Source organism: Rousettus aegyptiacus, unplaced genomic scaffold (assembly GCF_014176215.1).
Source record: "Rousettus aegyptiacus isolate mRouAeg1 unplaced genomic scaffold, mRouAeg1.p scaffold_m13_p_6, whole genome shotgun sequence".
Classification (NCBI taxonomy): Eukaryota; Metazoa; Chordata; class Mammalia; order Chiroptera; family Pteropodidae; genus Rousettus; species Rousettus aegyptiacus.
Window position 1 is genome coordinate 10,048,262 of NW_023416309.1, and position 14,462 is coordinate 10,062,723.

General features: G+C 43.4%; 1 long non-coding RNA gene across 1 annotated transcript in view; it reads right to left on the bottom strand.

The window, feature by feature from the left end:
• Window positions 1-14,462, bottom strand: part of LOC107518075 — a 31,945-nt gene that overhangs the window by 913 nt on the left and 16,570 nt on the right. The window contains exons 2-3 of the long non-coding RNA XR_001598728.2: window positions 8,502-8,674; window positions 3,220-3,338 (exon numbers count right to left, since the gene is read on the bottom strand). This is a non-coding gene — a long non-coding RNA (uncharacterized LOC107518075). The remainder of the gene's footprint in view (window positions 1-3,219; window positions 3,339-8,501; window positions 8,675-14,462) is intronic.

Sequence of the window (14,462 nt, forward strand, 5' to 3'; positions counted from 1 at the left end):
CAAGTTTTCCAAATTTAATTTAATTTCATAATGATGTCTTCCTTTAAAAATTCTCAGTTTACAGAAACATTTTCAAAACAAAAATAAATAAAAATTCTTATTTTATTGTTTTATTGGATATTTAATTAAAGGTATAATTACAATTGGAAAAAAGAAATTAGGTGGAAATACGTGCCTTGCTTTAGCAAAGAACATGTAAGCATGGATCCCACCAGAATAAATAGAAACAAACATAGAGAATGATCTAGGAATATATCTCCACTGTCATAAAGCTATAAGATTTGGGAGCTGTTTATTACTTAGCATAACCTAGCCTATCAAGCTGATACAGGTGGCTAATAGCCCACTCTTCAGTGTCTCTGATAAGAATCTCTATGTGGTAGGTACTGAACTGATCTTGAAATGCATGCATAAGTTCTTCAGGAAATCCTACAGCAGAGGGCCCAAATCCTGGGCCATGGAACAGGTACCAGTCTGTGGCCTATAAGGAAGTGGGCCATACCACAGGAGGTGAGTGGCGGACAAGCGAGCAACACTTCATCTGTATTTGCAGGTGCTCCCTAGTGCTAGCATCACCACCTCTGCTCCACCTCAGATCATAAGGCATTAGATTTTCATGGGAGCACCAGTCTATAACGCCTAAAAGGTTGCGGACCACGGCCCTACAGGAAAGAGGACTCACCAGTACACATCCCTGATTGCTATTCTAAACTGACCTTATCTGAAGCCCCTCACCTTCTGCCCTTGGTAGTATACCCCAAAGCCTCTTGCTACATCCAGGCTCTTGGATGGGTCTTCTCAGAATGCCTCAAGCCTGGCTGCATTCCAAGATGTACACTCGACTCATGAACAACTCATGCAATTTTACTGTGCCAAAATGCTATACCCTCTTTCCTACCCAATATCTCTCTCATGATCTCTCAATGTCTCTCAATTACCACAAACATTGGCTTAAAACAACACAACTGTATTGTCCTACAGTTAGTTCCATAGGATAAAAGTCCAGCACAGGTCTCAGTGGGCTAAAATCGAGGTGTCAGCAGGGCTGCGTTCTTTTCTGGACGCTCTAGGGGAGAATTTGTTTCCTTGCTGTTCCCAGGTTCTAGAAGCCATCTGCATTGTTTGGATCATGTTCTCTTTCCTCCATCTTCAAAGCCAGCAATGACAAATTAACTCCCTTTCATGTTTCTAATTTTTCTAGCCTCTTCTTCCATCGTCCCAGTCATCCCACCTCTCTCTGAAAGAAGCCAGAAAAGGTTCTCCACTTTTAAGGACTCATGGAATTAGATTAGACTCAGCTGGATGAACCAGGGTAATCTTCCCATCTCAAGGTCCTTAATGCTAAACAAATATTCGAAGTCCCTTTTGCCATGTAACGTATTCACAGGTTGTTGAGATTGGGACCTACACACCTTTGAAGGGGCATTTTTCTGCCTACCGCACACTCCAGTTATCTTTTCCTCCTGCTTAAACAAGCACAGAGAGCAGACCAGCAATCCTCCTGCTAAGGAGAAATTAAGCCAAGAAATAAGATGCCAGTCTTCCTTCATCCAGCACCCCTCCATCACTATGAGCAATTTTCTTAAAACCCCTTGTAGCAGGTGGAAACAAACTCCTCTCTAGCTTCCCCCATGAAAAATGGAAGGAGAAAGACACATCACTACCCTCCTAGTAACCCTTACTTCCATGAGCTAAATTATTCTCTGAAAATATTTAAGTATTTCTATTTTCAAAAGAAATATGATGTATAATTTTAAATTTGCTGCTAGTCACCTTAACATAAACAAAAAGAAACAGATAAAATTAATTTTAATAATATATTTTATTTAACTCAATATATCCAAAATATTATTTCAACATGTAATCATATAAAAAATTATTAATGAGATACTTTACATCATTTTATTGTACAAAATCTTTGCAATTCAGTGTGAATTTTATACTTTCAGCACATCTCAATCTGGACAAGCCATTTTTAAATGTTTAACAGCCACCTAGTGCTAGCAGCTACCATATTGAATAGTGCCAGATCCAGACTTTCATTTGAATAGGCTGGGACAGTGTGGCAAGAGTGTCCAGGCTACCATGATGCATGGAGGTAGAAGAACCCATTGAGTAGCTTCTGGAAGTATCTCTTTGTTTGTATCTCTTTGTTTTTGGTGTTCTTTATATTACAGTGTTTTCTGCCTCTTATCCCTACCTTTAATTCATGGTGGCCCATTCCCAAGCAATGGGAATCTCATTCACCATGGTCTTAAACATGTGAAGTGCTTAGCTCAGTGCTTAGTACATAATCTGTATTAATATATGTTACTATTATCCTAAATAATGTCAAGTATAGGGACAGACACACAATATGTGCCCCCCAAAAGTTGTTAAATGAACTGGCTTTTACCTAGTTCCCCAGTAGAACTTTCCAAGTTCCATCAGATTATGCCAATACCAGGCTTTAGGCCTGCCACAGGTAGGACTCAATGACATATTCCCCCCACCACAGGGCCTGGTCCTGGGCACTGACCACAGCAGGTGTTCAAAAAAGAACATGTTTTTACTCTACAAATAAACTAGAAGGGAGGCTTACAATCTGAAAATGGAAGCTAGACTCCCTTCCCAAAGAATGAAGCCAGAGACAAATGAGAAACTTAGAAAATAGATGACAATATGGAATGTCAAAGCTAAAATAAGAGTTGTGTCCATAAGGTCACCTCATTTAACCCCTTAGTTGTACAGGTGGAGAAACTGAGGGCTAAAAAGGAAAGGGACTGTATACCCAGGAAGGAAACCCAAGTCCTCTGGCATGAAACCTAGGGCTCAGCTCTGAAATAAAGACTCAGAAATGATTCCTGTGGTTTTTAGTGAAGACGAAAATCAATGTTCTGACTTAGCGGGGCAGAGGGGTCATAAAAAGTGGGTCTTAAAGTTCTCTTGACTCTGTTTATGACTTCTCATGTGGTCTTGAGAAAGTTCTTTCCCCTTCGGGACCCCATCAGGTTCTAGAGGACAACGAGTAAAACCCAAGCAAACAAGATGCTCCTGAGCTTCTACTAATATTTTATGAAATCATACAGACTACTAAGCCCAAGAACCATTTTTCAGATGGAAAAGCTAAAGCCCAGACATGGGAAGGGACTTATGTAAGATCACCCAGCAAATTATCAGGTCTTCACCTAGGGTTCTTTCTCTATGCCAGGAATCATCTCCCCAGATAATAGCACTCACCTCCTGTCTGTCCAATTTCTTTACTTCTTAGCTTGATAGCAGGGGCAATCGCCACTTCTTTAGAAGGCAGAGGAAAGAAAAAGGCATCTGGAGGATGGGTGGACAGTCAGCTGACTTTTCTAAGCAGAGATACAAGGGGAAAAAAATGAGAGTTCAAGGGCCAGGCTAAGGCGAGAGCTGGCAGCCAACAATCAGGCCTAGAGAAAAATGCAAATAAAATGCAGCCAAGGAGGATAAATGCAGAGACCTGAGGCTGGTTCCATCAAGCATACACACACACACACACACACACACAGCCTCAGCCTCGCATCCCACGTCATTCAATTCCCCTGCGTGTTCTAAACCTAGATGATCAGATAATAAGAGGTTGAGTGGTATGCATAACATCAAGTTGATTAAATTTGTTTACTGATAATTCTTTCAGGTTCCCATGAATATCATGTAATTTCCTTACTGTATTTCAAACAGATTTGGGCTAATGCATTATTGACAGCACCCTTGCAGACCATCTCGACAATGTCATTCAGGATAATTATTTCACAACAGATTTCCAGAGCCCCTGGTTCCTGTTGGGATTCACTTGGGCATAAATTACAGAGCCGAATATTTAATCAGTGTCCCCATTAGAACCCCGTGGCTTATTTTTAGGAACTGAGGAGGGAGAGCGGGCGAGGGAGAGGGTATTTGTATTATTACAGCATGAATACATTTCTTCTGTTCTGGGTGGGGTTTTTTGCTTTTTGTTCCCCCCCACCACCCCCCAAAGCTTAACCAAGCTGAAAAGCAGCCTGAAGCATCCTTGCCTTTTTTAGAAATAAACACAAGCATTAATCTTTTGACTGCATTAAATTAAATATTAATGTTAACGGATCACATAATGTGAAGTTAAAAAAACGATTAACATTTACACCACATTCTCTCTCCGTGACTTTTCTATTACACAAATTAGTCCCTCTTTTAACTAATAATACCTAAGCAATGGTGCCTTGGAAAGGTAGGACAAGGAGGCAGGGGCTGGGTGATTATTTTTAGCATTTCTAAAGGAGAATTGCAGGGTAGGTGTCCATGGGCAGCCTCTGAAGAGATCTGCCCTGCTCAGGTAGTTCAGCTGGAATTGAGGTGTGATATCTTTGCTCCCTTGCAAGGAGTAACCTCAGGGCTAATTAGCAATGCCAGGGGCACTGTGCAAGACCCAGCAGTGTTTACATTTCTGGCTATTTGTGTCGTTCAAGCAGCAGAATCAATCAAGCAGTGAGCCTGTGTATGCTGAGAGCCCACTCCCAGCCCAGAGCGATGCCTTGCCTACCAGCCTCCCACCACCTTCTAGCTTCACCACCCTCATGCCCCAGAAAGGATCACATCAGGCTGCCAGGGACCTCCTGACTGTCTGTCCCAGCCACCTCTTCCCAGCCCTCCACAGACTGACTTCCTCTGAAGCCTGTGAAGTTGGCTGTCACCCCTCCTTTTTAAAAAGGAGTGCCCCTTGGTTTTTGAGACTTCCTCTGACCCCTCTTTTCACTTGAAAATCTGTATTACCAACTGCCTGGCTCATCACAGGTCACAAGGCCATATAAGTCCTCTCCTACCCTTTCTTCCTTCCTTTCTCCTTCTCCTCTTATTCCCTGACTGTTCTGGCTGCTCCCCCACATGCCTAATTCAGACCCATCCAGCATCCCCAGGCCTCCTGAATCCCCTGGTCATTCACATCAAGGATCTCCCTGTAGCCCCAGGCTTCCCACCTTACCTCTGCCAGAGAGACCACACAGGTTAATTCAGCACCTCTGATGGCTCACAAGGCCTCTAGAATCAAGTCTCCCCACAGCCTGCAGGACAAAGGGCCTTGAAATCCAGCCCAGCTCTGAGCACTGTCTAGTCTCTGGCCCCTCCCTCACAAATACACTCTGTTTTAGCCATATCACCATAAAGGATTTCTGTCTACAGAGAGGAGAAATGAGGCCAGGGGGGTGTTTCAGCCTTCATAAAACATGACCGTGCACCTATAATTTGCCATAGGATGGGCAAGCTCAAGGAATCCAATCCTGGTTCCCCGACTCTGAGGAAGGAATTGACTATCTCACTCTGCCTGGGGTTCTAGCTGTGCATAAAAAAAGAGACATAGCTCAGAGAACCTTCATGGAGGATGGGCATTTGAACTGGACCTTGAAGGAATAACAGGATTTCAAAAGGCAAAGAATATTCATTTTTTTCATTTATCTGGCCTGATTGGCACAATGAGGAGAAAATGAGGCTAGACCATGGCAGAAGCACCTGCAGGGTCCCATGAGGCATCTCCCTCCTCCCTACGTGGAAGTAGCTTCAGCCCAGGCCTAAAGAAGTTCCTGGAGTCCACAGCTGCCTGTGAATGGTAGGCGCTATGAAATCTACTTCTCGAATCTGGGACCCTGAGCTCTTTCATTCTGGACCATAAAAAGGGTGATGCCCATTCCCTGCCAATTAATTAACAATCAACAGCTTCTTTTCACCATTCATTTTCAGGATTTGGAGCCAACAAACTGAGTTCCAATCCCAGCTCAGCCATTTACCACTGATGTGATCTTAGGGAGGTCCTTGGAAGAAATGAGCTTCCATTTCTTCTTGTACAGAAAGATGTTGACGATAATCCCCTTTCACAGGCAGGCCAGAGATTGCACAAGAAGAAGGGAACCATGAGTGTGAAGCCCTGTCAGTAAGCCACCATGCTCCAGCACAGACTCACCACTGGCAGCTCTGGGGGCCTGGACTGTCACAGAAGTGCCCGGCTGGAGTCCATGTGAGGCCAGTGCCTTGACTGCCCAGCAAGCACAGCTCTGCCTTCCAGAACTTCCCTGTTCAACTCAGTCCATAGCACATAAGCAAGGGCCCTCTGAGCATCCACATCTCCCTTTCCTTTGCAAGGTGTAGACAGAGACCCTGAGAGCTGGGTCATTTGTAAGTGTGTAATGGTGAACTCTGCCAAAACCTGCTGCCACACTTCCCTCTCCTACTCTCTCCTGTGGTACCACATGAGCCTCTTTCACCTTTGACTTGCAGCCTTGGCTGTCAGTGTTCTAAAGATCGAAACATCAGAGGGCCAGACAGTATTTTGGTTCTCAGTTGTTGTTGCTATTTGTTGCATTTTCATTTTTTTGAGAAGTGCAGGGATATGCTTTAAAAACTCAAACAATACCAAAGGGAATATAGTGACAGTAAGTCTCACTCCCAGCCACCTCCAAACCCAGTCCCTAATGTGCCCTTTTCAAGAAGTATCTACTATAGCCAGAGATAATTTACATATATATTCAAACTTATTTATATATTTTTCACACAAATTTTAACATACATAATGTTCTCTGCCTTAGTTTTGTTCACTTACTGTGTCTGAGAGATTGGCCCAAATCAGTACATATATATTCTCTTCATTCTTTTTGACAGTGTAGTATATTTTATTGCATAGGTACACGATAATTTATTTAACCAGAGTCCTATTTGTGGATACATAGCTGTTTCCAGTCTGGTGCTCTGAAAATCAGGGCTACAGCAAACCACCTTTGTGAAAACACCTGGTCCCATTTACCGGGATCCGCAGGTGGCCCACAGACATCATCTAATCTAGTCCATGTCTCAGGTACACCTCTGTAAAACCATTTGAATGCCCTTCCTTTGATGGATAAGGAAACTGTGCCCAGAGAGGTTTTGTGACTTACTCAATGACACTCAGCTAGTTGGTAACATAGTTAAGTGAGGAACCCAGGATTTTCTACTCTATGGAATTATTTGAATTTGCAGTTAAAAAATCACTCAAACTCTCCACTTTACTGATAGAGAAAGTAAGACCCTTCAAGAAGGGGTTCTTCTTCATCAAATCCTAAGGCAATGGTTCTTGGGATCCCCTGGAGGGCTTGTTGAAACAGAGGGCTGGGTTCCAGCCGCAGAGTTTCTGATTCAGTGGTTGTGGGATCTAAGAACTTGCATTTTTAATATGTTCCCAGGTGATATTGAAGTTGTTGATACAAAGACCACATTTTGAGGACCACTGTCCTAAAGGTTCGTGGTGTTGTTTGAGATGATGAGGCTGTGCGGGTTCAAGCTCCCAACCCAGCCATCTTACCAACCCATGATTTATACAGAGCAGCATTACTTTTTTCTGTTATGTGAATAAGATTAGCATTGTTTTTTTATTGGTGTTCAACTGCTTCAACACTGTTTTAGGGGAAAAATCAAAAGGTATCATGGAGAGTCCTTATCATTAGGTGATGGGAAGCCATCTTCCATGTCCCTGGAGCATGATGAGCACCCCTTGTGGGGTCGGGAGTCCCTGGGAGACAAGTTGCACTATCAGAGCAAGAAAAGGACCTTTATGCCCAGTCTCCTCCACACTGACATCCTGCATCCTACAGAGTGGGACTTGGTGAGGAGGGGTGTCACCACCCTAGCATGTCCCCAGAATGGCCGCATGGCTGCTCCCCACCATGGCAGCACTATTGGCTCTCCCCTGCCCTAAAACCTTGGTTCCGGCTTCAGCTAGACTTGGTTCCAGCTAGACTCTGCCCTTGGCCTCAATTCATTGACCAGCTACCTTAAAGGCTCAGCCATCTCCAATTCCCTCACCCTTCTTCTTCAACCGCTAAGCTCCCCAGTAGCCTGTCATTGCCTATCTCAAGGTCTGGGCCTCAACTTCCAGGAGTCCAAGTCCCTTTCTCAATACAACAGGAGATGCAGTGGTACCAATTAACATAGAAATACACCAAAAATATGCCAGGTAAGGTTTCAACATCATCATTGTCCACTGGATGGGGATTTTAAAGTCCTCTAGCATTTGTCATTGACATATATCATTTTATGGCTGCCCCACAACTAAGTCTTCTTACTATGTAATATCCTACTGTGAATCTTCAGGAAGTAGAGCTCTCCTTCTAATTTAGAAAACAATGCAGCCCTGACAAATGTTTAGTATTTCCCTACTCCTCTTCGCAGCTGAAGGCCAGTGTGTCACTAAGGAAGAGCAGGTCAGATACCCAGGACTTGTAATTGGCACAGAGAGGCAGGGTCAGGAGAGAATTTTTCCCAGAGGGAGAGGCAGCTTCCATGTCCCCAAGCATCACAGTGAGGACAGAGATAGCACCAGCTCCATGGCAAGCCCTCCCTGTAGCATGGTTCAGACTGCAGTATTGGTTCTCAGCCACCCTTATCCTGATTTCCCAGCTTTCCCACTGATGCTCTGATATGTCGTATTCTCTTTCCTACTTAAACCAACCAGAGTCCATTTCTGTTGCTGGCAACAGTGAAATTAGACTAAGACTCACCCCATCAGAATCTTCTGAAGCTGAGAGGAACTTTTGTTCTGAACGTCCACGTCATCAGAGCAAGCCAGCCATCCCTGGAGTAAGGTTCTACATGTGGTCCAGATGAAAAGTATGGTAGCCTTGTGAGTTAAGTACTGCTCTGGTTCATTGCTTATGCTGGAACTTTTTTCACCCTATGGAATATAAGTAAAACTTTGTGTTTGTCACCAATAAATGGTAATACTAATAAAATATTTTTTTTTAATTTAAAATCCCTGGATGATTCTGCTGTCTTCGACTTAGCTTATTGGTAACAATCATTGCTTATGCTTATGCACCAATGTTCTTTACAAAGCTGTCCTCTCCACTCTTCCACCCACCATGAGGCACAAGTGAGGTAGACAGGGCAGGTATTGTTATTATCACATGAGGATGAGAGAGGCTAAGGGGGAGAAAAGAATAGAGACTGGGACTCGAGATGCCTGAGGTCATTTTTTACTGTTATTCCTACTATTAACAATAATAATAAAAGCCATCATTTGTTGTCTATTTGTGAGCATTGTGCTAAACATTTCACATACATCATGTAACTCTGTGAGGTAGATATTTTGATACACATTTTAATAATAAGGAAACAAGCTCAGGGAGGTAGGTAAATTGCCTGAGGGCATCTAGTTGCTAAATACAGAACTTGGACTTGAATCCAAGTCCATTCGGCTCTAGACCTAGAATTCTTAGCCATTATATTAAGTGGATTTCTACTATCTGCTGGTGCCTAGCTGGCAAGCGATTTAAGCCCCCCTGGAATCCAAAGTCCCCAGCTACAGTAACCGTAACACTGAAGTGTAGATTCTCCAGAAGAAAACCAAGTACTCTTGAGACAAGGTTCTCCAGAGCCAAGCTCTGGTGGAGGAGAAAATTTAATTAGAAGCCAGGTGTCCCAAACCCCAACACCAAATCCTACTTGACAGGTTCACATCTAGAAACCATGGAGCCCTGATTGTGTAGCATCAGCATTAATAAATCATCTCTCCTTCTCTTTGGGCTGTCTTGGAGGCAAGGTGGCTGGCTGGACAGGTGGGCATTGCCATATTATTAACCTGAAATCTGATTCACTTCACCTTCTAATTGAGAAGGATTCTAATAACTAAGTCCTGGAAAGTGGCAAGTCCTAGGGGCTGGTGGGATCAGCCCATTACTGCTCCTTCTCTTGCCTTGCCCTGAGGCAGTACAGAAAGCGGGCACAGAGCACAAGGAGTATTGGCTGGAAGGACATTGAGGGAGGGGATAACAGACCCCACAGAGGAGGAGGGCTGGGTTCTGGGCCGCTCATTTGGGAGCCAAGTAGCTGACTCTGTTCTTTCACAGTGCTCAGAGGAGGTGGAGCCACGTGCCACCTCTAACCCAGTGGGACCAATTATAGCATTTACAGTAAAACACAGGAGGGGATGTACCTGCCTGTCTCCATCTTCTGGTGTTTGCTAAAGGAGAGCCTATGACATTACACAGATTAATACTCCACTAAGCAAATTAATCCTTGGGATTTCACTCAGTACCTGTGGCTTATAAATTTTAATTGGCTCTAAACCACCACCTGAATTGATGTGAGAGTGTAGTAATGCAAAGAAAGACATCAGAAACAGTGGCAGCCACATGTATAGCCTTTGGAATGAGGAAAGGGAGGAGGTGCCATATTCCAGGTGCCGAAGGGGTGAGGGAAAGAGGGAACATCTATTAGGATAAAGAGGCAACCCATGGCCTTCTCCTCTCTGCTTGTCTCAATCTTATCCATCTTTCAAATCTCACACTGATCCAATAATTCATCAAGCTTCGACTGAGCACCTGGTATGTGCCACATCCTGGGCTGGGCAGTGAGGAGTCAACGTGTTTAGAGATCCTTGGGTTGTAAGAAAGGGAAGCCCACTGAAACTCCCCTGGTTAGAAGTGGAGGCAGCATTCTTGTGAAGATGCTTAGGTGTCACAAGGAGAGCAGAGTGAGTGCCTCATGGGAACTGGACAGTGATCAGAGCCGAACTCTCTATGCTCCTGTCACTTTCAGGGGTGTAGGCCTCTTCCTTTTCTCTACACACCTGCTGTGTATTCCTCTCTTTCCATAGAAAGGCTTCTCATATTTCTGTACACAGCCTTCCTAGTATCCCAAACATGGCAGTCTCAGGCTCCATCTCTTGAGCTAATGGTCTTGCGACTCAGCTCCTGCAGTTAATGAACCTAGTCACTATGCTCCAGTTCATATTTCCAGGAGAAAGGAAACATTTAGCCTAGGTTGTCTCCTGACCTCCCCTGCTGTTGTTAGACCCACTAATGACTACCACTTCCTGAAACCATCCTTCTTGGTTTCTAGGACTCAGCTTGAGCCATCTTTCCTCTGACTTCTGACAATGGCTTCTCCAGCTGCTCTTATTGTTTTCACAGTCTGTTATCAGTCTCTGAGCACAGCTTCAACTCCACTCACATACTGTCCTTGACCTTGGGCAACTAGCATGTTCTGCACTTTTAGAGGGCTCTACTCTGGTGCTCCTCTGCATCACCCCTCTCTCCCTGCTGTAAGGAGTCCCTGAACCCAAGAGAATATGCTCATCTAGACACCATCATTCCCTTCTAGACTAGCACTGTCTAGTAGACCATTCTGCAATGATGACATTCTATCTATATACACTATCCAATGGTAGTCACTACCTACATGTGGCAAAGAAGCCCTGGAAACATGACTACTACTGATGAAGAACTGAAGGTTTTATTTTAAGTAATGTTACCTCCCACTAGTCTCTCAGCCTACCAAACTTCTTTTCTAATCCTACTCCCACCTATCAGCAGTCATGAGTCACTCCCCCAATTATAAAATACCAAGTGATCCTCTACCATTTTATTCTGTATTTCAGAATAAAGTTTAGCTTTTCTACCTAACAGTTAAAATTTTGTAATTCCGCTTCATCTCTCATCGTTCCTTCTTCCTCTGCCCCCACACACAGTTGTAAAACAATGCCTGTACCCCTTCACTATACTCTTTGATCAAGCCTTACTTTTCTTCACCTCTGTGCCTTGCAAAAACTGTTCCCTCTGCCCAAAACGTTCTCCACCCCACCCTTACTGCAGTGCTATAAAATTCCTATTCATCCTTCAATCCCCAGGTGAATTGTCACCCCAACACCTCCCCAAGGGCCTTCCCTGATCCCTTCCTTCTCTCTCCAAGTTAACCATGCCTTCTACAGTGCCCAGATATCAAGTCCAGACCTACATAAGCTTTGCCTAGACTTGGACATATATAGATTTAACAATAGGATGACATTTCTATCACTGCTATTTAAATATGAATTCCACCCAATTTCCCATATACATTCCTGGAGGTCTCTGCAAAGGAGTAATTTGTCATCTTGCACAAGTGTGGATCTGAATCTCGTTCTAGAAGGCTAGTGCACAGGGGAATTGTACAGCTATTTCATGATCCCACTAACCACTCGACATCCATTTCTCAATACATATTGGTTATTCTCTATTCATTATTTATGAGATAAAGTAATTTTTTAATGGAGAAAATTTTATTTGTGGAAAAAAAATGCCCTTCTCATCAACCACAGAAGCTCTGTGATAGTGGTATATATAAATTTAGATCCAAACCAAGATGGTCTTGGATACAACCTCCTAAATCCCATGATCCTCCTGCAGTGGTTCTCAGAGGTTAATCCCTGGACCAGAGCATCAGCATCACCTGGGAACCTGTTAAATATACAAATTATCATCCTTCCCTAGACATGCTGAATTGGAAACTCTAGAGTAAGGCCCAACACCTTGTGCTTTAACAAGCCTTCCGGGTGAGCCTTATGCCCTGGTCTATTTATGTATCATGAGAGCTCTTAAGGGTGGTGATTCTGCAATCATCAGCTCTCCATGCCTAGCCCCTGGTCCAGTGCTCTCATGGGATGGGCAGTCAATAGCTCCATGTGTGTGCGCTGAATGAGTGAATGAATGCATGCATGAGTAAAGGAACAGAAAGTTAAAAACAAAGAGGAAAAAAATGAGCAAAAGATGCAAAAGAAATTAGGAGAACTTCTTGTTAGGCATTCATCCAGACCTCCAATGAGTCGAAAGGGTCTTGTGAATGGACAATGCAGGTGTTGTAGACCCCACCCCCAGAACTTCTCTTCTCCCATCCCCTCACTCCCTCCCTTGTACTGAGAACTAAGTGGTACTACTTGGTCACTCAGCCTCTCTAACCTATGACCCAGGTGAAAACTCCTGTCCAAACAGCTTCCTCAAAAAATAACCCCAGAAGCGAGGGAGTACTTGGTCCTGAATGTCCTATGCAGGACCCATAAATTAATTACTTAATATCATTTACAGAAGGCCAGTTGGTCTCAAGATGAATGGAGCTAATGCTGTTCTTGGCATCTAACTTAAAGATTCAAGGCGCCAGAAATACAAAAGAAGGCTTCTTTCAACTTCCAGACTAGGCTGCTGAATAAAGCTGGAAGGATGGGATAGGGGACCCTATTCATAGAAGGAATAAAGGTTTCTTTGGTGAAGAAATATTAATCTCAATATTCACATGGCGTTAAAATATATGTTTAAGATCTCTAGAATGAGATGTTCATAAATAGATAAGCTCTAAGTGGATGATTTTTTAGCCTTGATTTTCCTTTACTGAAATATAATTAACACTTCCTGAAACCAGCTAGCTTGGAATAATTTAGTTCAATTGTAAGTATGCAAAACACTTAACAATTAGCTCCATGAAATGAGAGCAGCCAGCACTGAGCCGACTTCATTAATGCCCTAAGTGCATATGCCCTATTATAAGAGCTCTCAGAAATATTGTATAAATCTGAAATGCCCCCACAGAACGGAATGGGAAGGGAGTTTCCGATTATTTCCATTCATTTGAAAGCTACATCTCATAAACGCAGCAGTCTGAAAGATCATGGCAATTGGTTTTAATATTTTTACAGCCACTTCCGAGGTAAAAAAAAAAAAAAAAAAAAAAAGCCAGGTATTATAATGGGGTCTTCAAAGCCAGCATGATTTAACCTGTCATATAGGGAGGCAGCTTGGGCAGCAGGAAAAGCTCAGGGTCCTCAGAGCCAGGGTCCTGGGTTCAGCTGTGTGGCTTCCACATGTCCTTCACCTATACAAGCTTTCTCATCTGTTAAATAGGGATAAGCAGGGGACCTATGCCACCAAGTAACCATCAGTGCAGCACATGCCCTGACCAATCAGAATGGATGCTGGCGGCAAACAAACAGAACCATGGGGTTGGTGGAGCACCTGCACAGCCCGTTTACTTGCCTGTTCATCCTGGTTGAACAACGGAGCAAAAGAATAAGAATATCTCCCTCAGAGATCTGTGGAAAGCATTACAGGAGATCATGAATGAATGGAACAGGGTTGCAAAGGGAGAAGCTTCTATTCACATGTGAATGATTTAGATATTTTTATATTTTTTACTTCTTTTTCAGATGCTGGCTAGAGGCAAAGCCTCCATGAGGTTAAGATCAACTCAGTCTGCTTCCATTTCTTGAAGCTCTGAGTAGAGTGAAAAATGAAGAATTGCCAAAGCCGAAATGAAAAAAAAAAAAAAACAGCAGGGAATTTTAATGTGTACATTTACCAAAATATTGTTTTAATCCACCAACCTAAAAAAAGGCACAATGTAATGTGATTCTGCTAGTCATGAAATAAAGCCTGTATTCCTGAGAAGTATGGAGCACCAAAGATGATAAAGGCCAGAACTGAAACACAGGTACAAGACTGCAAGATGTACATCTTTTCCTTTCAGTCCAATCAGTGTGTTCTATAACTGTATGTGTGACCTCATGGGGTGACAGCATCAAAAGTCCACATCTGAAGCCCTTCGCAATGTAAGGCTTGAGCCAAATGTCCCTCCTAGGTCTCTGGGGGCAAGGCCCTGGGGAAGCAGTCATAACAACTGAGTCCTCCCACAAACAAGGAAGTTAGCAAGGAGCTAGT